Source organism: Dermacentor albipictus, chromosome 2 (genome assembly GCF_038994185.2).
Source record: "Dermacentor albipictus isolate Rhodes 1998 colony chromosome 2, USDA_Dalb.pri_finalv2, whole genome shotgun sequence".
In the NCBI taxonomy this organism is placed as follows: Eukaryota; Metazoa; Arthropoda; class Arachnida; order Ixodida; family Ixodidae; genus Dermacentor; species Dermacentor albipictus.
The window spans coordinates 172,701,099-172,725,767 of NC_091822.1; the positions used below are offsets into that span (position 1 = coordinate 172,701,099).

The window sequence follows — 24,669 nt, forward strand, 5'->3', positions numbered from 1 at the left end:
CTCGGATGCTACAGTAGGCGATGGAGAGCGTCCGCGCGGTGGACCATAAGGACGGCGTTGGTCATGGAAGCTCCCTAGACGATGGAAAGTAGCTCCGGGCGAAAAGTCATCCCGTTCGTATACATCATATCCGCGACGTTCGTCTTGCTGGCGCTTGCGGCAAAAACGCGCTATGTGGCCACGATAGCCGCAGTAGTAGCAGATGGGACGAGGAGGACGCCACTGCGGATAGCTGGTTTGGGTAGGTGCGCTGGTAGTCATGGAAGCGATGTGAGCCGGTGTTGGTTTTGGAGGCATCGGTGGGACGATGACTGGAGTAGCTGCGGCCACTTGTGCGTACGTTGATGGGGCCCTAGGGGTGAGAGGGTCCGTGTACGCTGCACCAGCCATGGATGCCAATTCCTCCTTGATGACGTCTCGCAGATTGGTATCGGAGGCAGGAGAAGGCATAGGTCCCGCGGCTAAGCCAAGATACTGGAGCTCTTCTCGAATTATTGCGCGTATCATCGCTCTTAACGCAGGGTCGTCGGTGGTAGTGTTTGTAGTGGTGTCTGGCTGCAACCGTACTGATTCGAGTTCGTCAAGGCGCTGGCAAGTAGCGACGATATCAGTGACGGTAGCGGGGTTCTGGATGGCTAAAGCATTGAAAGCAATAGCTCCGATGCCTTTGAGGATGTGGCGAACCCTGTCTGATTCGGTCATGGCCGTGTTCACGCGTCGACAAAGAGCAAGCACATCCTCGATGTACGACGTATAAGATTCACCGGGCTGTTGCTTGCGAGTGTCGAGCGTCTTTTTTGCGAGGGCGGAACGAACAGCCGGTGTGCCGAAGATTTGGCGGAGCTGCTGTTTGAAAGCGCCCCAGTTCGTGAAATCAACCTCATGGTTGAAAAACCAAGTCTTCGCTACTCCTGTCAGATAAAAGGCGACGTGACGTAGCTTGGACGCATCGTCCCAACGGTTAGCCGAACTCACTCGGTCATAGTCGTCCAGCCAATCCTCGACGTCTTCGCCGCGAAGTCCAGCAAACAGATGCGGATCGCGCTGGTGCCCACTGACAACCCAATACGGAGAGGCTGGGGTAGCCGAGGCCGAGATGGTGGAAGTAGAAGTGCCTGTTGGCTCGTCCTGCGACATGCTGGCGGACAGCTGGCACAATCGGCGACCCGATCGAAGCTCCAGGAGGTTGAGAGGGGAGTCAGAGGACGGGGGACCGAAGAGCACACTCCACCACTTGTGACGCAGCAGTAATCACGGCGTTTATTCCGCGTCAAAAGATTAGGCGAACCGACCACGCCCACAGCACGGAGCACACCCGAGAACCAGCCCCACAAGCGATGATGAAGAAGAACCCCATATGAACCCCGTATGATGATGATCGTGTACAGATGACAGAATATAGCTTATAAATTCCCACAATATATATATATATATATATATATATATATACCGCCGGTCTCCGGCGCCTTTCTTTCCTTTCATCGTCGTCGTCGTTGGCCCCGCACCGTTTCCTGCTTCGCACATTAAATGACTTAAGGATGCCATAGGTACGTGTGTGCGTGTTTCTTGGGGTATCGTGAGTGGAAGTACGCGCTCTCACGTATAAAGTACTGAGGAGAAAATACTGGACTGGAATACGAAAGAAGCTGAAATCGGCGCCTGAGTGAACTGGCACGTTGGTTTCACTCCCTAACTTACCTAACCTTATTAAGGCTTTCGGGGCCCTTTAACTTGTGGTAACGAAAGTGGGTACGTACTTACGCGTGCTTTACTTCACGGGAGACTTCGTACGAGCAGACTGGTTTGACTGACGCCGGGAAAAAAACGCAAACTCCCGGGGTAGACAAACGAGTCGCGTCTGGTAATATGTAGTACGGGATCACGTTAAGGGCGCGTTTTCGTTTTTCGCAGACACTCGTAGACACCGAACGCTTGAGCAATGTTTTGCACGGGGCGAATACTCTTTACCGGTTCCCGAGGTTCTTAGAAAGTTTAAACATCTCAGGACCAGCAACGCCGGAGAAGGCACTTGTCGTGAGCAGGCCTCCTATTTTTTCTTACTTTTTCTTTCCTGTGGTTTGATAGCATTGGGCGTCACATGTTCTGTAAATTTGCTGGCAGCTGCAATTGTGTTGCAGTCACTGCAAGACACGGCGAGAAGTTAATTTGCGATGCGGGTGCTGAAGCAGCGCCTGTGTAACGTAGCGATCGGTACACACCTCTTCGTTGACGCACTTCTTTCTCGACGTCTGTCAACGGCGGCAACTAGTTCAGTCGCCAGAGACCACCTCATCAAGACCCACATCGCAGTTGAAGCACCAAGAGTGCATGTGACTCCATGCCACCAGTGACTCGTTGCCACCATCTAGCCTCTCTATCCCCTCGGAGAGACCACGTGCCTCGTTATGCCCTAACGGTATCCGCACATCGTGAGGCTATACCATCTTGCTTCACACCTGCCGCGAGACCCTCTACCCCTCCTTGGTGCCTCATTCGACCAAAGATCAACCTGACGATACCTAACGCGCGGAAAAAAGCAGATAGGTTGTCGCCGGCTCTTAAACAACTTACCTTACTCCTGTTAAACGAGAAGTAGCGGTATTACACCCGCATATGCACCGACGGCTCCGTCCTGCCGAAGAGCTCTACCGCAGCGGTCATCATTCCAGCAAAAGCCACCACTGTCAAGTTGAAAACATCTCACTTGACAACGACGACGGCAGCAGAACTCGCAGCGCTTCGAATCGCTCTGCACTTTATTAATGAGGAGCAAACACATAAATGGTTCACTCTCTGCGACTCGAAGACGACGCTAGAGTGTTTATTGGCAGCCTTACCGCGCGGTTCGCATGAAAACTTGATACTTGAAATCACAGAGGCGAAACACCAGCTTACTGAGCAATGACGTGAAATAATTTTTCCACGGCTTCCAAGTCACTGTGGTATCACCGGCAGTGAACGTGCCGATCAAGCTGCTCGCTCAGCTCATGTAGAAGACAACCGCCTATCGATCCCACTGTCTAGGACAGATGTTGCAAGGATGCTCCGCCTACTTGCACGCCGGCCTTTACACTCTGGATCTAGCCTTAAGCCTCCGATTTCTACCAAGACTTCCCCGAAAAGGCACGACCATGTTGTGTAGGCTATGGTTGGGCGTCGCGTTTACCATTGCCGAGGCGTTGCGCATAGGGATCGATGACACCTCAGCATGTGGCGATTGCGGCGACGCGGAAACAATTTGTCATGTTTTTTTGCCAGTGCCCGCAGTACACTGTGCAGAGACAATCGCTTTCTATCGTGCTGAACCAGTCGAACGACCAACCCTTGTTGGAAGAAAGAATTTTGCAACATCGACCCGACTTAACATCGCATCAGAAGGCCGTGCAAGCCCTACTGCGCTTGTCGAGTTCGACCGGCCTGTGTGAACGCCTGTGATTGGGACGCCTTTTCTGTTACCTGGTTTCCTTCTACTTTTTTTTCTTTTTCTCTTGTTTCTTTTTTTTCTCTCCCTTTGCGTCTTTACAACACCTGTATTCCCAACCCAGTACAGGGTAGCAAACCGGAAACTCGCCTCTGGTTGACCTCCCCGCCTTTCTTTCTTCTCTCTCTCTCTCTCTCTCTCTCTCTCTCTCTCTCTCTCTCTCGGGTTCGGTTCCGCATAGGTATAACACAAACGAAGGCAATGCAGGGATAGGGATGGGTGTAGCTCAATACATGAGCAGGATACGATAACCACGTTCAGTCAATCGAGGAAAAAGAGGAAGAGTGGTCGATCTGTCGCCGGACTCTTGGGCAGTTTATGAAGGGGAACGCCTTAACGGAATCCTCCCAATAATGATACCGTCCCCTTAAAAGCCGGCTGTCTGTCTTTGGGACGGTGCACGATTGAAATAGTATTGCCTGACTTGTGCGCCGATGATCCGTGAAATTAGGGTAGTCCCATTTGAGTCCCTCTTCTTGCGAGCCTCCATTCGATTTTGCCACTTGGTTATCCAAATAAATGCGTCTTCGTCCTCCGAATGGTGTATCGTTATCGTTTATTCGTTTCTAAGCTTTCATATATTTTTATTCTTCTCGATTGACAGCTGGCCTTGGTATTTTGTTTCTGCAACTTGAAGTGAGTGAGATTGCGCAGTAATCCTATTGTTTATTTTTTTTCTTTTCATGTAAAACTCTTCGTTGGTAACAAAGAAGCTGTGTCAAGACGCGGCGTACAGTAAAGTGAGAACAGCCGACAAGCGACAACCTCGCACATGCCCGAAAATCTCTTTGCAGACTACTTGCTGTCTTGTTCCAGTTGACATTCAGTTGTTATACGAAAAATTTTGAAGATTGATATAGTCGGAATGTGAAGAATGGTTTCTTAATTTTTTTAAGGACTGCTTGATATAAAATACAATCATCCCATTGATACCAGTGCAACTTAAGTCACTGTGCGCTCGACTTGCTTACCTTTATCTTTCCTATACATTTCTTCTTTTTTTCTTTCTTGTGAGTCTGAATTCTCCTGAAGGAAACTTGCATTCACCGCATCACTGTATTCTCATTCCTGATTGTTATGCCACTCCAAAGAGCTGTTCTCGCGCCCGCAAGGTGGGAATTTAGTGCCTCTAGCTTTGCGCCGCGGAGCTCGAGTATGCGGGTTCGATCCGGGCCGCGGCTGCTGCATTGCGATGGGTGAGAAATACAAAAAAAAAAGAAAAAAAACCGCTTGTGTATGTAGGGGCACGTTAAGGACACCAGGACGTTAAAATTAATCCTGAATACCCCACTACGTCGTGCTTCCTAATCAAATCGTCGTTCTGGCACGTAATACTCCAGAATTTAATTTCTGAGCCAAGAAAGACCCAGCGAGGCGCGAGGCGCGCGAGGCATTGCAGTAACGCCGTCATCTGTCCGTTATGTTTTTGTCTGTACCAAAAAAGCGGGATGATAAATGCGTACGCCTTTTGTTAGCCGCTCTGTCTGATTACTCCTTCTTCCATCGTCTCGTTAGGCTGCGCCGTTCTCTCTGTAATAATTTGTAATCACCTGTTAGTTCGCGCTTGCGCCGGAGAGGTTCTTTTCATATCTTTTCTTCTTTTCTCCTTATTTTCTGTTATCATTACACCATTGCCTGACAACCTGACTGTTATTCTGGTTAACCTCTCTGCCTCTCATCATATTCTCCCTCTCTCGCTCTCAGTAATAGCGAACCAAATACAGTCGAACGGCTTCTTAGCGAAGTGCTCGGGGCCTTCAAAATCATCCGTTATACAGGTGACTTCGTTGTAGTCAGTCGTGGATATAGTTCTCGTGTGCGGCGAGATTCGGCGGCATGCGGCCACGTCGTGCGGCCACGTCGCGCATATGTATCCGTGTAATTCGGCACGGTCGTTGCGCACACGGCTGCGGAGAACTGTGCACGGATTCGGCGAGGCGGGGTGTTGCGGGAAAAGCGAACGCGCTGTTTGCTGTTCCGATGGCAACACCCAGGCGCCCGTGCGATTGTTTCCAGGCGTCCTTGTTGCGCGCGCCTTTCTCTAAATTGGGCCAAACTCGCGCTCCCGGCGAGCGCAGGGAGCGTAATTAGATTGCCTTGTTTGCCCACTGTCCCCCCCCCCCCCCTTTTGCGTTTTAGGCCCGGCGGAGCGCCGTTCCGGGATTCGCGCGGTGTTTCCGGAGAATTGGGTTAAAGTCGGTTTCCGCGACCTTAGAGAGCGTCGGGTTTAAGTTTTGCTTTTAACCGGATGGCGGAAGTAAGTGCGCCTCGGTCGCACTTGGACGTGAGCCCACTAAATTGTTGGATCGTGAAGGATGTCTTTGGAGCTGCGGTTGCTTCCGGAAAAAAAAGCGGCGGAAAATAATGTCTCGGTTGCTTCCAGAGTGGGTTCGGGGTCCTAAGTATTTTCCGCAGAGAGTAGTCGTGCAATGCAATTAATGTCTGAGATGGAGACACTTTATTTATGAAGAGAAAAGAAGAAGTTTATAGCCGTCGCTCTAGGGCCTCGCCGGGGTTATTCTCCAGAGCGTTCCTGGCGAATTCCGCCGGCTAAACTTGCTCCATGAAGTTGGTTGCCTGAGACAGCCACTCAGCTGTAGAAGGGGAGGAAGGTGAATGAAAAGGGGAAGCGGGGGTTGTGGAACCGTTGATGTCGGGCGCTCCGACAGTATACGAGCTGTGTTCGAATATCCGCCGCACCGCTGACAAGAGAGTACGGCGGTCAATAGTATGCGAAACAGGTGTACGCCTGCTGTTGTTAGCAATGTGTTTGTTTGTGCTTGTATTAATGTGCCCTGTTCATGCGTTAAGTTTGGGTGTAGCTGCGGAAAGACTGTTCTTCATTTTCTCTGGGGGCTCCAGTACTGGTGAGCTTTCCAGAATTACATCTGGGTTTAGCCCGGTAATGCTGGGAGCTTGGCGCAATGAGTGCTCTGACGTTTCGGCTAAACGGGACTTCGCAATATATCGCCAGTGGCGCTTTGGTCTCTGGTCTCACGCCGACGGCACTGTAATTGGGCAGTGCTAATAAGCGTGCACTAGCCTGCAAAAGCCTTCCGGGAACTCTGGATCCGAAAAAAAAATGAAGAAAGAAGAAACTGCGTAGTCTCTGGCTTGTCTAAGCATTCATCCAGAAACCGGGCGGCAGCCGATACTGCGCAGGCATGACGCGGTGCTATAGCATTTTCCGATCTCCCGTGCAGCCGGCCGTCTTGTAGCTCGTTCCTGCGTGTTATAAAACCCAACTCGTACTCGAAAATGATAAAAACGAATAAAACAAAATAAGTAAATCTCAGCTTAGAACTGCATGCAACAACATTGTCAGCCAGTCGTTATCTTGGACATGTATGATTAGCAAAGACGGCCGCGACCAATGACAAAGAACGCGCACGAATGAAGACGTTGTTGAGTTTGGACCGAAGTCCGGGATAATGCAACGACGCCATGCGACGCTGGCCCCTGTAGCGCGAGGATTCCTTTCGCTCTAGTCATTTGTTATCATCTGCCGTTCACAGCCGGTTGATCCCCGTGAGATTGTTATTCGCTGCGCCGCTCGGACCGATGACAAAGCGTGAAAAGGGGGAAGAAAGAGAAATCGGCCGTGATAGTGTAACAGTTCACTGTTCCTTTTCGCGCCTCTTTAGTAGTTCGAGTGGCGCTCCGCATTACGTTATCACCGGGTCGTCCGTCCGTGAACAGTAGATGATAAGAAATCACTTCGTTATAACCTCCAAGTTTTACGGCGCAGGGAACGAGGTCATCTTCTTTTTGCCATCTTCTGTCGCAAGTTGTTGTCGCGTTACTTTATGCCCCTTCGGTAAGTGAATGAACATGTGTGTCGCCATCCGTCAGATTTTATGCTTTCAGGTAGCATACGAGAGTTTAGTGGTCAGGTGTCTGCTCGTTGAGTCCACGTACTGGTGAAAAAGGATGCTCCACATCCGCCGCTATGAACCGAGTGGCGCTGGCTAACACTCCCTGGGTTACACACACACATAAGCATCCGGGATTGTGGACGTTGGCACAGCCGCCGCTGTAGCACAATTGGTAGTGCATCGCACGCGCAAAGCGAAGGTTGTGGGTTCGGATCCCAGTGGCGGCAAGTTCTTCTTCAATGTATAAGCATTCTTTGGCGAGTACCCCAAGAAAATCTGTGCGTCCGGTGACGCCTTATATCTGCAAAATAAATGAATAATTGGTCAAGTTAACACTTGCAGCCTTTATAATAGTGTAATAGTAGATGAGTGGCAGCGTTAGACAGAAACAAAAGCAAAAAAAAAAGCTTCTTACTGGGATTCGAACCATGAACCGCAGCGTGGCAGGCAAATGTCTGTGTGAGCCACATTATATTCATGACAGAAAAAAAAGAAGAAAAAAGAAACGATTGTGACTGCGTTTTTGCTGAGTGGATACGATATATCTGCAGAAGGAATGCATAATTAGTTAACACATGTAATTGTTATAATTGTGTAACAGTAGATGATTGGTAGCGATGGGTAGACATGCATAAGCAAGCCAAATAGGCAAAGTGAAGTAGCAGCCGAGCCAAAGAATTCTCACGCATTAGTAGACAATTCTCAGAATTTCTGGGGCGCTTTCTTGTTTCGCCCACTTTCATTTCCCTTTAATCAGTAACTTCTACACTTCGATTAGATATTACAAATAAATTACCCTATACCTTGCGTGGCTTCGTTTTCTATTGGCTTCCTATGGTTGTAACTAAGGTTTCTCGGCAACTTATTTACCTTGCCCTTCGTTCCGTCTGTGCTGCACAGAAAGCTGAAAGTGTTCGACGAAAGCAAGTCGTCGCGGTGTCTTTCTCGTACGCCTTTCTTTTCTCTTCTTTTTCTTTTTTGTCTTGTTCGTACTGCTGGTATGCGTTCCCAGAGCATGTAGCTCTTGTAACCAAAAGATAACACGGGGCAACTCTCACGTGCTGCACCTCACGTCTGCTTGGCGCTTTGAAAGCAGCCGTCGTAATTCCGCCGCGCATTGAATTCCTTTCCGACGTGCGAAGTGGCTAGAGGTTACCGCTATAGGGTCCCGTGCATTCAGAAGGCTCGCTCGTAACTTGCATGCCCGATGGTTCGCGTTTATACGAAAGAGCCAAAGACAATGAGAGAACCCTGAAGCTGCGGGTCCCGCGCAGAAGCGCACAAGCGGCGCGGCCTATAGGAACCCGACAGGCGATGTCGTCTCTTCTTCCACTGATAAAAGAAAAAAAAATAGATAGAGAAAACGCCGGCGCAGCGTATCGGCGTCTTCCTGCTTCCGCGGGCGACTGTTGTGCTTGGCGCGAGTTTATTTACGAGCACTGAGGTGCTCTTTGTTGTCGGCCTCTGCTCGGCAGCAGATGCTCTCGCCGAAACCCCTTTCGGTTACCTTTCTCCTTCAGCTTACATTTCTTTCTTTCTTTCTTTCTTTCTTTCTTTCTTTCTTTCTTTCTTTCTTTCTTGCATGTTTCTTGAGAGCCTCTTTGCGCACCACTCTCATTCCTCTGCCCTGAGATATTTCTCTCCTTCCCTCTCATTTCCTTTCTCTCTATTTTTCGATCTTCCTTTCTCGTTTCCTATACGCTTATCGCTCTCTCTCCCCCTCTCTCTCTCGCTCTCTCTCTCTCTCTCTCTCCCTCCCTCCCGCTGTCACTCCCTCGCCTTTATTTCGCTGTCGTCTAGGGACTTGTGCATCTGGAGAGGACGCGTGCGCTGTGTCTACGTGGATGTTGCACCGGGTTCTTTTGTGCAGGCCTAACATAGCGGGCGGGCTTCGTCGTCGTCTTGCGGAAGAGGCATTGTGCGTTCAACGCAACGCGTCGTCGCTGAAAGCGTGCGCATCTGCGCTCGTGTGCGACGTATCACGTACGGTGCGTGGCCGCCGCTGTTGCCGCGCGCGTCGCTTCCTCCTCGTCGCCACGAGCAGCGTCGACGATGTCGCCAGGAAAAAAAAAAAAGCCTGTCGCGTTCTCGCTCTTCCCACGTCTGCCGGAAGCCCTTTCGAGATGCATCTTTTCTCGACGCGCGTCAGGCGTTCCGGGTACTCCTTGTCGGTAACATTAGACAGTTTTAGTACTGCGTACGTAGCGTACGCAACGGCGTTGCGTACGTAAGATCGCTGCGTTCTGCAAACTGCGCATGTGCAGAACGCAACACAAACGCTACGAGATGCGTACGCGGCCGCTGCGTACGCACGCATCCGATTCTTGCGTGCGTACGTAGGGAGCCTTGCGTGCTGCTCTCGTGGTTCTCGTTCGTTCGGGAGAGCGCGAGACAAGAGTTTCGGAAAATGGCGGTGTCGAAGGCGACCAGCGGAAGGCTGTTCTTTTCCGGGGCGTACGACTTGGCTTTGCTGCGCGAAGTAAACGCGCAGAACCCTTTCCAGGATCCTGCAAAGTGGGAATGTATAACCAAAAATATGAATTTTGCTTTTACGAAAGTCTTCAGCATGCGCTGTTTGCGCGAAAGGCTCGACCTACTCTTGGCGCAGTTCATTGGAAATGACCGTGCCAGCCCCAGAAAGCAAGTGTTTGGTCTTTATTTTTTTCTATGTGATTCGTGCATTTCATCCGCATTAAAAGTAGAGTCTCTTAAAGGCCTAAATATAGTTCGACGAAGCGGAAACGCACCCACACGTTACATCACGTTAGTCAGATCAACAGCGTCTAGTTTGGCCGACGGTTCGACGTACTGGTGGACACGGCCAATGCGCTCCGACGCGCCCGGCGTCTAACGCTCGCCCTCTTACGTACGTAGGCATTTCGCAGTACTAAAAGCCCCAACGCGACACGCGCTCCTACGTTCCGCAAAGCCCTTGCGTGCTGCGTACGTATCGTCATGACGCAGTACTAAAACTGTCTATTGATGGGGCGTATGCACTTCTGTTCGTCCTCGAGGCAGTTCGGAGAGTGCGGCACAGTGCGACGCTTGTTTGTTTGTTTATTTGTTTGTTTGTTTGTTTGTTTGTTTGCTTGTTTGTTTGCTTGTTTGTTTGCTTGTTTGTTTGTTTACTTGAGTGTTACGGGCCCGCAAAGTTGGCACGCAATGTTTCAGCGCACGTTACCCATAATGGTAATCCTTTTCTTTTTTTTTTTGAAATCTAGCTGAAGGCTCGTCATGTGGCATCACGATTTGTATGTCTATATTATAGATCCCGTGTTGTGCAGGAATTTAATGAGTTTTTATTATACGTGTTTTCGTGTGCTTAGCGTTTATAGCTTGCTGTACGGCACTATAACGAACGCAGATTTGCTGACCGTGAACCGGTTGAAAGAGAGGACAAGTCAGCATTAGGCGGCAGGCAATCCGATTCCTCGCTCGATTCTTTTCCCAGTGTTCTCGCAAACCAAGACGATTGCTGAGTACGGTAATGACGCTAGAACTGTTACCGAAGAGTGGAGATAATGAGGTTAGCGAAGTACTAGAATCTTTATATGTAATTTTATCTTTACACGAGCGTAACCTTTCTTTAAAGCCATTTTGAAGTTACGAAAGAGTACTTCCGTTCTCGCAACGCGCTTGGTACCGCTAGGCTTTACAGTGTCACCTGCATCGGCTCCATTTGGCTTTTACGATCCGTGTCGTGGCAAGTTATGGCTTATTCTCGGCATCGCGCCGAAGCAGCCGGCCCAATTTTACGCGCGAGTTTACTGCAGCAATGGGCGAAGTCGGGATGCTCTTCCTTTCCCTACGGAACCACGGAAGACCGTGGACCGATCGCAGTGGATCGATCGCAGTAAAGCTCTACTGCAGCGAAAGTGCAGAGTGTTATTGGGTTTTTGAAAGGCCGTTTTGTGTTCTGTTGTCCTGGAAAAAAAATAGGACGCAAGTACTTGAAAGTGGCGGTTGTGGACAGGGGAGTGCTGTCTCCATTCTTCCAAGAATACTCGAGACGATGTGGCTTTGTGGCTGTTGGTGTTCTGTTGCTTAGCACGAGGTCTACGGCGTGTTTCTTGGTGTCCTAGCTGCTTTCTTTGAAGGCATGTGTTAAGTAAAGTATTCGCGTAAAATCAACATTTGTTCCTCGTTGGCACGAGTGACACACCTTCGTGCGACAATCTTGGGCCTGATGAGTCTATCGAACACATTTTGCCCCTGCTGTGACGACCGGTGCTTTTTACTCCGCGCCAGGCTAGGTCACCGTATTCAACGTCGTTCACGGTGACAAGAGCGCTTAGGCCACGGCCGCATCCGTCACAATGCCAGAAAGCGGCGCGTGTGTTATTGGAGTTCCTGGTGTTCAGTAAAGTGAAAAGTTGGGCTAGTTGGTGAGTAATCATCATACCTTGCTGGTAATCATCATACCATCATGCGTTTTGGTGAAGCAGCGCAGTTAAAAAAAAAGAAACAAAGAAAAGGCGTTCATGCAAGCATATGAGGACATGTACAGGCGCTGAACTCAGTCATGCGCAGTGAGCGCCTGTGCATGTCCTCATCAGTCATGTTTGTGTGAGCGTCCTTTTTTTTTTAATTGCGCTGCTTCACCAAAATCATATATCACCAACCAGCCCGTTAGTATTGAGTTAGTTATCCTCTGCACACGGTAGAAAACCGGAGGTGCGTCTGGTCGACCTCCCTGCCTTTCCGTTCCTTCTCTCTCTCTCCCCCGCGAGAACAGCAAACGTCCATGCTGAGTAGAAATGGTTAATATACTGTTTCGAGGGCGAACCTACCGTATCTAGTTAGAAAAACAAAAATGTTCAGCAGCCCCTTGCGCATTCTGATGCGCGAGGCCAAAGAGTCGGCATCCGTTTTAAAGCGAAGCTACGTAGCCCGAAGCTTTTCAGCGCACGCGAGATGGGTTGAGTTCGGTCGTTCGTGTAACCTATATATATATATATATATATATATATATATATATATATATATATATATATATATATATATATATATATATATATATATATATATATATATATATGCACTCGAGCAAACCATCCGCGGGTAGCCAGCGTCGCGTGTGGGTCTCCGTGTTCTCCTCACTGCATGTCTGCGCTCGTGTATTTTTCTTTCCGCGTTTCTTCTTTCCATTTTTATTTTTTTTTCAATTCGCGCGCGTCGTGTCCTCATGCAACAAGGATGACAATTGGCCATCCTTGTTTTGCTTTGCTTGCGTGCACTGAGTCCGTGGAGATTCGCGTTGTCAACGCAGCCACGTTTCGCTCCGTGCTCCGGTGGACCTGTCATCGCCAGCGCTCCGGTCAAGGATGTGCGGGCGGAAAAAAAAATAGAAACTAGAAACAAAAATAATGAGAACGAGAAGGAAGAAGGGGAAGGCCTCAAAAAAAGGAGACCGCTACCCATTGCGGCACGGCTGCGCTTCCCGTGAACTCGGGGAGAAATGGGTGGCGTGTAGGAAAAGACGTGAATGGAAAGATTGCCACCGTTTCGTTCCTGTTTCCGTTCCCTCTCTCTCTTTACTTTCCTTTATTCTTTCGCTTTCGTACGGGCTTGTCATAGTAAAACGAAACCGCGCTTTTGGCGAAGGCCAGAAAACGAAGCGTATATGAATGTCGTAAGGGAAAACCGAGCTCATGAGGTGGTCCAAAGGGTGTGGTGAACAGCTGGAGAAGGGAAATAAGCGAAATAGAAGTTTGGAGAGAGTGAAAGAAGTTTTCTTGATGTCATCATATCGCAAGGAAATTATTAAAGCAACCGGGAGAAAGTGACTGGCTCGGATGTGTGACAATGACTACCCCTCGCTAGGGGGCAGATTTTTATGTGTTCTTTTTTTTAGTTTAGGTGGATACTTTTTTTCTTGTGCCTAGTGGGTAAGGAGGTTGGTATAAAGGTTTCTGCCTAGTTGGTACATTGGTTTCTTTTGCCCAGTTGGCCTTTGAGGGCTCTCCATCCTTCCTTCACAGGCGCGCATTTCACAAGAGATTGGCTCTCTTATATACGTGACCCGAAATTTTAGTGGAAGCCACACTACTGACACACCTCAGCGCCCACCAGATCTAGTTACCAAGGCTAAAAGCGGGCAATCTGCCTTACAAAAATGATACGTGACATTCAATTTCATCTCAACAGAAAGTCTGATGAGTGCAACAAAAACTCGATAGAAACGTAACAAAATGCCTAGAGTGATTTTTGCAAGAATTGGAGAGAAGTGCACGGAAGCCGGAAGCGCGCGCAACCTCTAGCACACTTTCGCCTACTCTCTCTCTCTCTCACACACACACACACACACACACACACAAACAAACAAACACCCGCATCTACATGCACCACCTACATATACAGCACTAGCATTTTAGCATTTCATATATCATCACATTCACTTGGAGTAGCGTGATAAACGTGCTGCCAGGCGAGCAATTTCAGTTTCCCGTTGCAGTGCCTTTCTCTTTCTCTCAGTTACAAACATGTCGCACTTTGTGCCTTATTCATTTGTCTTTTCGGGTTTTTTCTTTGCGCCACATTCCGCCGGATTAGCTATGCAACATACTACTCTGCTAAATTACCTCACTCACTCACTCACTCACTCACTCACTCACTCACTCACTCACTCACTCACTCACTCACTCACTCACTCACTCACTCACTCACTCACTCACTCACTCACTCACTCACTCACTCACTCACTCACTCACTCACTCACTCACTCACTCACTCACTCACTCACTCACTCACTCACTCACTCACTCACACACACACACACACACACACACACACACACACACACACACACACACACACACACACACACACACACACACACACACACACACACACACACACACACACACACACAAATACGTACGCGTGCCCACACAAATACTACTGACGCAAAAAAAAGTTTCTAGCGCGTTGTGGTTCAAGAAAGTGTGACAAGATGGCGCTACTGCGCTATTGCTACCGCTTCCGTATACATATATTCAGTTATCCGGTATCCAGTAAACTAGTTCATTTTGGGGCAAGCTACAACACTACAGCTGTCTCGGCCAGACTGCGCATACTTGTAGCGACATACGCCGCATGCTGTAGTCAAATCAATGCATAGTAGAACTTGCCGTCTGACCACTTGGTAACTCGTCGTACTGAAGTAATTAGGCGCAGTTTTTGCACTATCGCATCAATACACCTTATTTAAGTGCCGAGCATATGCAAAAGAAACAACACGATAGCAGATAAGGAAGCGTTCTGTCAAGTGAATGTTAACACAAGAAAACGCATACTGGGTCCTGACCTTGCAAATAAAAGCGATGGGCACATCTGGACGCTTTACATTTCTTATTATAATGCAGCGGGAGTCCATTCGAGACTCCCTGTTTAGTCAGCTGCACTAATCAAACATGTGTATTCGCTGTATAAACCTCTGGAGTGCAATATATACAGGCGATGCGGTATTTGTTTCTTTTCTTTCTTTTTTTCTGTTTCTCTCTCTCTTTTTTTTTTGCATATTCTCCTCTCACTTTCTTCAAACGCTTTCTGTTGGGTATCCTGCAAACAGCATGTGGACGACGCGCTGTTTAGTAAAGAACTCTTGATACCCTCTCTTCCTCTGCCTCCTAGATGTTTCTATAGTTACAAAACCGTGCCGCTAACGTGAAACTTGCGAGATTTCTATCCAGTCTATCGTTTGTGGACAACCTGAGAATTCAGACCGCCTTATTTATTTGCGTGCGTCTTGAAGCAACGGCGGTAGGTTGTCGGACAAATGTGTTACCGGGGCAGTGCCCTTATGCGCGGTGATCTCGGCATCGCTGCACCGAGCGTCGTATACGTTACTGGAGTTTTCCGCGGATGATGCTGCCACGGCGCACAATAGAGAGCTTTAGATTAGGGGACGCAAGCGGCTTGCGTACGCAAGAACTAGGGACGACTATACTGCGCATGCGCGGACCATGACGTAGGTGTCTGCGCATGCGCAGTACCGTAGCCCCTATTTCTTGCGTACGCGAGCTGCTTGCGTCCCCTAATCTAAAACTCTCCGATATGTTGCGACATTCTTCTCACTTACGCGAAGGTTGTGTTCATGCCTATCAGTGGTTACTCTTGCAACGTCGCAGATGTATAACGCGGACAGGTAACCTTTCGCCGCCCGACGATGAGCACGAAATGAGCACGAAATGTAAAGGCGTTCGTGTACCGTGCACTGGTTGCACGTTAAGGAAACTCCGGGCGGTGAAAATTATGTACCCGTACCGCTGTTAATTGAATGTGTCGATCTTGCAGTCCGTGTTGTCGAAACTGGGCCGATCCAGGAGACAGTGTAATCAGAGGGGGCGATTTGAGGGGACTGATCCGGCTAACAGTGCACTTGTATGCGTTTCCTCAGAAGCGTTTCTTTTAACGTGGTTTCCAACGCGTGCTGGTCCTGAAAAACACTCCACAGATGCAACACCCAAATTAAGTAACTAAATTCTTGGGTTTTATTCGCCAAGAGCATGACGTGATTATGAGGCACACCGTGGTGCTGGAGTCCGGATAAATGTCTCGGCAGGCGTATAGCGGAAAGCTATCCTCTTGACTTTTACAACCATCCTCCGATGGCTTCTGCACAGTTCTCTGTCTTTCTTTGTTGTGTTTATTTTTCTTTTTTTTTCGAATCTCCCTTTAATGATCGGTGTGAAAGAAACGCTGATTACTAATCTATACTGTTTATTTTTATTATTATTTTTTTGCTGCTTCGGCAGTTTGGTGGTCGAAATTGGGTTTGTCTGCACTACCTCATCCGTGTGCCTTGCAAGCAGTGACAAATCACAAGCTAACACTAAGGCCATCTTTTGTTCCTTCTTAATGCGAAGCGACCATCGTGCTTTGTTACGCGCCATCGTGCTTTGTTCCTTGGATCTCTGGCGCTGAATTATTTATTCGGCACTTCTCATTTCGCCCACAAAGCACACCCTCCGCCTCGTTTCAAAAAAAAAAATAAATAAATAAATAAAGAAAGAAAGAAAGAAAGAAAGAAAGAAAGAAAGAAAGAAAGAAAGGAAGAAAGAAAGAAAGAAAGACAGATAGTCTGCTTAATTTTTTATCTCATTGCTCGTTCTTGTAAATCGCATTTTCCGGCGTGCGTGTTGGTTTACGTGGCCAGGAACAGCACAAAACGACGCCGTCAGCTTCTTCCTTCCTTTCTTTCTTTCTTTCTTTCTTTCTTTCTTTCTTTCTTTCTTTCTTTCTTTCTTTCTTTCTTTCTTTCTTTCTTTCTTTTTCTTTTCTTCCTTTAGGTGCCCGTGTTTCTGTGTGTGTGCGCGCGCGCGATCGAATTTAGATTTAGCGCGCTCTTAAGATCGATGATCCTGGCTCGACGCCCGAACGCGCCCCGGTCGCCACTGTTCGCCCGCCTTTGTGTTTGCGCTTCATCTTGACATTTTGTTGTGAGAGTCTTTTGAGAACATCTTTTCTTCGTCGAACACAGGGGAACAAAGGATAGCGGTTCTTCGACGACCGCGCGGTGTCTTAACGCTCCACGAACTCCGTAGTCGAAAAGCTGCTCTTTTTTCATTTCGTTATTTCCGTTCTTCTTCTTCTTCGAGTCTTCGGGTCTTGCCTTGCTCATCAGACTGAGACGCACTTTGCAGGATCGATGGTTGAAAAGACAACCATTTGCGCTCCTGCGTCATGAGGCGCTAAGACACGTGTGCTTTTGTTATATATATATAAACGTCCTTGGTCTCTCCGCGTAACTGCGTTTTTCGACCTTGCTTTGTGTTCCGTCTGAAAGACGAGCGATGCCGGTTTCCTTTTTTTTTCCTGTCTTTTTTTTAAGCAGGCGTCGTGACTATGTGAAGCTTCCTCCGAACGAGTATACTCCACCCGTGCAAAACTTTTCACTTCTCGCGCGTAGCGTCTGCTGTGTCAGCACCGATAGCTATTTGTCGCGTGCTCGTTGCCACGGTCGCGTATTTCTGTCCATGGCAACAGTACGCGACAGTGACTACGAGCACTGGCAGTTTTCGACTTTGTTCTTCTCTCTTGCTGCACTTTGAAAGGAAAGTGACTTCTGACAGCTGCTTATTCTTGGTAGTCCTTTTTTTTTCTCTCGTTGGTCTGAAAGGAAACTTAGTTGTTCGTCGATGTCTGAACATATCGACACTACTCTTCTGCGGTGGGAGTATCAGCGGTTGCGATGTACCGCACTAAGTTCTAGCCTGCTCTCTCCTCGTAAGTGAAATGGCAGTGAAGGAATCACATTCAGTTACCTTGTAATGTTGACGGCTAGTTCTGACATAGTCAGAGTGAAAGCAGAGTGGCATCGGCAGACTGAAAAAGAGATTATAAAACGTTTATAAATCACCTACTACGGCGCCTTAAGGCTTCAAGACGGTGTTCCTGGTATCTCATATTGCCAAGCGTACATTGTTTCAGTTTTTGCTGGTGTCCTCTTTTTTTACTGTATCATTACTGTTAACAAGATGTCGCTTGGCGCGAGACGTGTCTACGTGTATCCGAAACTTTATTGGGCTGCTAAGCACGAGGTCGCGAGATCGAATCCGGACCACTACTGCTACTGTTCGATGGGGGCGAAATGCGAGAACAACCGTGTACTTGGGTGCAGGTTAAAGGGCCCCTGGTACTCCAAATTATTCCGGAGTCCCCCGCTACGGCGTCCCTCATAATCAAATCGTGGTTTTGGTGCGTAAAACCGCCAAAATTTCATTGTATGCGAAATTTCTTGAATGGTGTTGCCGACTCCGTAGCGAATGAGTATCTCAGACCTCGTGCTTGATGCGAATAGGAATGTAAATTCTCGAATGCACGCGAACACTATTGATTACTATGGAATGTAAGGTGTGCATATATAAATAAATGACCCAACTTGACCTGTCAGCGGCGACCAGCCACTGTGGTCGCCACTGTTGTTACGACTTAAGCGTTGCTCGTCTTTCGGGGCACAAGCTCGCGGAATAAAAAAAAAAAAGAAATTATTAACTCGCAATTTACACAGTGTTTGGTTCTTCACCGTCGTAACAGCGTGACAATATCAGGTGACAGGAAATAAGGAGAACGATAACGTAGAATCGTAAAGAACGCCACGCGCCGAAGCAAACTGAAAAACAATTTGGTCCAAATATGCCTCGCGTCTTTCATGTTTTTTTTTTTACCACCACTTCCACTTGCAACGTCCTACGAGCCCCGAGTGAACGTATTTGTGCCGTTACTACTGACGGAGTCAAGCGAGCAGCATACCAAATAAGCCTGGAGGAAGCTAAGGACCGCGCAGTGAGCAATAGAAATAAACATGACAAGATTTTAGTGCTTAAAGAAACGAGGAGTCCACAGACAGGTGTAGCTGATGGTCCATTTGAGATTAAAATTAAGAAAGAAAATTTGACATGTTCTATAATGCGTATAACTGAAAACCAGTGGTTTAGTAAGGTAACATAATAGGTGACAAAGGAAAGGAAACGCAGTCGACATGGGCAGTATATTAGGCGTCGTCATTAGACTAGGAAATTCATCGGCATAGTATGGAATCCGCGAGCGCAAGACAGGGGTGATTGGATACTCACTGGCAGAGTCTCCTATACTGCGGTGTACTTAAATCAGGCTGATCATGATGACAAGGATGATGACGACGGGCCCTGGAGATTTTAAGTAAACAAATAAAGCTCGAAAAGTGCTGGAGAGAGTGCTGGTTCGAGATCCACATGTTAATACTCAATAATGTCAGTGCACTCACTCAATATTGCGAAGGGGTGTGCAGGAGCGAAATTTCATCGTGTAAGATTCAAGTCAATTCCATGCTCTCAGAGTGGATGTTCCAGTTCTGTTTCGAGCTTCACTCCTTCGTAGCGCGACTCCGTCGTAGCGCTTATGCTGTGAGCGTGATGTGACGTATTGTGTTTTCCTGTTCTCTTCCCCTTCTTTAATTATTCGGCTGCAACCGAGCGGGCATGATATCCCTTTCAGAAGACAACTGCAGTCCTGATTCTTTTTCTCTTTGTGTAATGTTGATACGGGGAGTCAAAGTGACAATGATTTCTTGTTGTAGTTCTTTCATGTATTGCTTTGCTTTGGCCTTGTAGATGTTTGACTCTTTCTTTTCTTCCCTTTATTTATATGTCCGCTGTGTCCTAGGGCAAACACGCACTGTCGTGATATCTGGACTCCTAAAGAGTGCATATTGTGGTTAGCAGTAGGAGCTGCCCCGAAATTAGTATTGAGCAAGGAGCGAGTTTCCCTAGCACAAGTGCAGGAACGCACAGCCACATGCGTACCACGTTTTCCTGCGGATTTCAATAATGCTAGTCCACTGAAAAGAAATATCGTCAGTGTCAGATTTTCACGTTTCGAAGTTAGTTGCAAAACCGCTCGAATGTCACATTGTGTCATTTCGAGCTCGCTTTCTCGTAACCGCATAATATAATGGGCAAAGGAGCGATAAAGCGACGTACACGGCAGTTACAGTAAGTATTCTGTGGGAACAGCGTTACGAGATTCTCCGAATCGCTGTCAATTTGTTCGCGTGCGCCTTTTAAATTCGTATGTCCCCTAACTCAAACCCGGTATCGAATGAAAAAAAAAAAAAGAGCCACCGCACTTCAGCTGCGCAGTGATGAGAATTCGACCACCGAATGTGCCTTCTGCTAGCTCGTCTCCAATCTCACTTCGCTCGTATGTACACCACCGTCCACACGAGGTCGCTGCGGGCGTTCCCGATGGACCCGCGAGTTTCGATTCGTATTTACCCGCGAGCGCGACCGTTGTAGCCTCCTCCCATGTAGCCGGACTCGTACGCGCTCGGCTGCTCGAAGCGGAAAAGTCGATGGGAACAACCGCATTTTTTATCTTTAATGTTGGGGCGCTTATGGTCCTCTTGTTACTACTTCCTGGCTATCTCTTCGAGACGGAGCTGTCGTTTATTGCTCGAGAATTGTTGCTCCGCGCTTTCCTTTTTTTTTTTCGTCGCCGTATTTGCGGCGGTTCGGCTATTTGTGCGTATGTGTGCGTGTTCCGTTGTTAAAGAGAAGCGCACTTTGTATCTCGTGCCCCTTTTCGTTTGCCCCGTAAAGTCTTCCTTTTGCCCCCCTCCTTCAGCGGCATATATTGCGCTTTGCATTCGTCTTTGCCGTTTTCTTTGTGGGTTTTCCTTTCTTTATCTTATTTTTTGCTTACGATAGAGAATATAATTTTGAAGTAGACGATGTCTGCCGCACAAACGATCTGGTCGTTTTGTGTCCACATTTGTTTTGTAAAGTGAACGCCGACCGTCCAGCCTTAACAGCGAGGGGGCTTGCTTATTTTTTTTTTTCGTTCGTATTTACGCGCTAAAATACTGTGCTCGTATCTTGTTTCTCGAACCTCATTCTCTCGAGAACGTTTCGGTTGTAGCATTTCGTCGTTTTTCGTTCTTGTTCAGCCTTCTCTCGATTCGCCTCTTGGCCGTTTCTTTCGCCTTCATCTTCTTTCCGATTTCGAGTTTGTCTCGATTTCTGTTGTGCGTGTACGAAACCGCGCTGGTATCTCGTCGTTTTCTCTGCATTCTGTGGCAAAGTGAAAGCCAGCCATCCGCCCAGCGAGCGAGTCACTTCTGTGCACTTCTTCGCGCTTCTTTATTTGTGTTTATAGGGAGTCAGGGTTGTCGTGAGTATAGTACGTTGCGGTGGCACAAACACAGGGCATGCGGAGAGGCAGCGACTCCCTCTTCCCCTCCCTCCTCCCTCGCTCCCATTAGGAAGGGAAGGCTTGGGGAAAGAAGGAGGGGGGAGGGAGGGAGGGAAACTGGAGGGCTGTTCCGCACATGGAGCAGCCGAGCGTGGCAGGAAGAAGAGACAATGCGGCGGACCAGACGCGCGCCAGGGCCTCTCCGCGAAATCGGGTCCCGCACCACGGCCCGACCCACGCGCTGCTGGAACGACGGATGGCTCCCGCGCCGCGTCGCTCGTTAATTTTCGCTTAGTCCTTTGACCCGGAACGCCCGACGGTACAGAAGTTGCGACGGCGCAATGCGCCCTATACGCGGCGGCTGCGTGTTTTGCTTTTGCGGCGGTGTCTCGGTAACGAAGAAACGCTCGCACGCCTTTTGTGACACCCTACTACGCGCGATCAGATGGGGATGGGGCGGTGGTCGCCGCATGCGATGATCTTACACGGTTTTTCTTGTTCATAACCCACTCCTTACGGCCAGAAATGTGCCTTCTTTTGGGGGCGCTTCTGTTTTATTGTGTGTGCTTTTTTTGTGTGTCGTGACATATACCGTGATAAATGAAAGTGGAGCCTAATCGATGGTGTGTTGAATGTAAGTAAAGCAGATAGAAGAGCTGAGACAGTGTTTCATAATTGCGCGCGTTTACGTCAGAAAGTTCGAAACGCCACCTCAAGAAGCGTGTCTGAAAAGAATATTTTGAAAATTTTTTCTAAAGAGACAGCAAAAAAGAGACAGCAAAAAAGAAATAAAGAAATCTGGAATCCGCAGAATGTCTGCTTTGTCCTTGGTTCCGACGTATCCGAGGACCAAAAAAAAAAGAACAAAGAAGTTATGCAGATTTGGTGGCGCGACTATCGACCATAGTTATAACGACCTGGCTGGGAGGCAAGGTCGTGACTTCGCAAATGTTAAAATGGACATGTACTTGTTGTGCAGGGTTTGTTTGTTTTGATTCCTCGCAGCAAACGCCTGGTTATTTTCTTATGTTTTCTTTAGGCTCTTGAAACAATTAGGGGTAAATGAATAGGGATTTTGCAGGCCTACTCGAATACGAATCGAACAGTACTAGATGCGTCGAATCGAATTGAATAGTTTTCGAATAATGAACAGCCGTTATCACAAATCATAGGAAACGATCTTCCTATCCTATTATTTCTGTCATTACATAGTACGTTAAAAGGCGTTGTTTATTAAAAGCGCAAATGGAGCATTAGGATCAAGCGGGTATTTTCTTCGCATGCACACAACTCTTCGGAGAGCGCGAATGATCGCTGTTTAGCCTGTAAGGTATCACTACTTAAGTGACGTAGCCTGCTTCATTAGGCAAGTTGTGATGTTTTGTGTCTGTACTATGCCCGCAGGGTTGAAAATTTACGTACTTTTGCCCGAATTTTATGTTTAATTGAGTTCATTGGCGTTTTGAAATAATCGAAAAGTATTCGAAAAATATTCGTACTTACCGACAGTGACTATTCGATTCGAAGACCTAATCGAATAGAACATTATTCGAATCGTTATTCGAAAGTTTCGAAAGTTTCAAATACTTGCAATACCCGATGAACAGTAGTTGTCAAGTGAAGGAACATTCGCTAACCTGCTTATAGCTATAAGTAACCGTGCTCTGTCAGCTTTGCTCTGTTAGAAAGTCGGCCTTTTCGTGGTTCTTTCAACTATATTTACACAATACTTAAAATAAGCGTACAGCATCGTAAGTATTGCGCAGTAATGAATAAGGATATTAATTTCACAGGCGGTGTATAGAAAGTGATAAATCAAACTGCTAGACAAACTTCTGTAGCAGGTGGGTCTGAAATAGAGCACGTGATCTTGTGTAAGGGAGAACTTCATACGGTAAGACGGATTGCTCGTAATAAGTTCTACATACGCTGTTGAAATGGCGATGGATAAAAAGCATCCCACTGCGGGGAAAAAGAGTTGCACTTGAGTTTAGTCAAAATTAGAGCAACGCGCACTCCCGAGCATGTGCCGATATTCTCGGCTTCGTTAAAGAAGCGTAGGTGTCGAAGTGCAAAATTATGCAACCAAAAAAAAAAAGAAGCTCTTGTGTCCTCACTGTTGGTATCATTTAAAAATTGCGAAGCCGAGTCGGTCAGAGCGCACATGTTTGGTTGTTTGATTTGGGAAGTGCAAGAAGCACTGGAAGCCACTTAGGGCGGAACCGCCTGTCGAAGTTTTATTTTGAGAGACTCCCCAATGTACCGGAACTGCAAAATCTGACCAAAAGTTAACGCGCAGTCTTTATTTCATGTGGTATACAGCGTTACTCGTAGAAGTCTTTCGACGGCAATATTCAACAACATGTCCAAAAGCTAGTTGACAAGCACTTGCTGAGCGTCGCGTTGTTATCTAACAATTTATAGCAGACCTGCCACGGGGCCTAATACATTAGTGGCAAAGAGCTTATCTCGGACAAGGCAATCGTGTGTTCCGTTATGGGTATCGTTGCTGTAATCGGCGCGTTTCTGTTGATGGAAGCTAGTGATTGAATCGAACGCGCTTTGATGACTTCCGCTTTGCCCGGTTGAGAGGCAGCGGGGTCACTGAGCAGTTTTAGAAGGTGCTAATCGATACGCCTCTTCGATCACCCGAGAGGCGGGCTGTGGAAATTTCTGGTGGCTTGGCGCCCGGCGTTTTACCATCGGGATCGAGCGGCTGGGAAGCGCAGTCCGGGTCTGCTTGAGCGGTCGTAATTTCGTTGCCTCTCAGAAGTTTACTGCGCCAACCATAATGTTCTCATCACGTGGTCGGCGTTTGGTGATCTCATCTACCTGTTCTGTTTGACACGTTCATATTGTATTATAAGCTCATGGATTGTATGGTCGTAGTGCACGATGTTTATTGTCCACCACTATAGTTATCTGTATATTGGGGGTTGGTCGTGGCAGATGCTCGTGCCTACTTATTCAGGTGGGATAGTCGAAGAGAAGGGAAACGCTACTTATACGGCAGGCATATCGTGGTGTTTAAACTACCTAATAACCATATTTTACAAACTAACCTTTTTTCTACTGGTACATTAATGTTGCAAATATACAATTCTAGCCTTTCGCTAATAAGGTCATGTCTGCACAGCAGACATCATGGAATTAGCGGAATTTTCCAAATATCCATTCTCAAGATGCGCTGCAAGATATATTGGCGAACCGTTTAAACATTCCACAAAAAAAAAAGACTCCCTTGCTGGTCTCAGGGAAAAGCAAGGCACTGGTCTATAAATTCGTAATTACCGTTTTTAAGGTTATCATTTCTCCACGAACTTCAATTCCAAAGCGCCAAAAAATTCTCCCAGAGCTAACGTACTACCCTTGGTCTGTTGCCTGCACAATGAGTGGATATACTACAAGCATAATTTGTTAATCTTATCTTGCATCGTCGTCCTCTACTGGCGTCTCACAAATTTATCTAATTTGATTCGCTGATGTATAGCCTGTGAACGGTGCTATCTCTTGAAGCAGACCACCTCAAGGCAGTGGCTCTCGAGAAGCCATTGCCCACTGCGTTAACTCTGTAACTAGGACGTTCTGCTGCTCAGCGCGAGCTTGTGTGTTCGGTTCCTGATCGCTGCAGTCGTACATCTA

The 24,669-nt window shown here is 47.7% G+C and overlaps 1 protein-coding gene across 2 annotated transcripts in view; it reads left to right on the plus strand.

Annotated features, from left to right (window-relative positions):
• The window catches only part of Camta (Calmodulin-binding transcription activator), a 560,381-nt gene that overhangs the window by 115,504 nt on the left and 420,208 nt on the right, over window positions 1-24,669 (plus strand). The window lies entirely within an intron of this gene.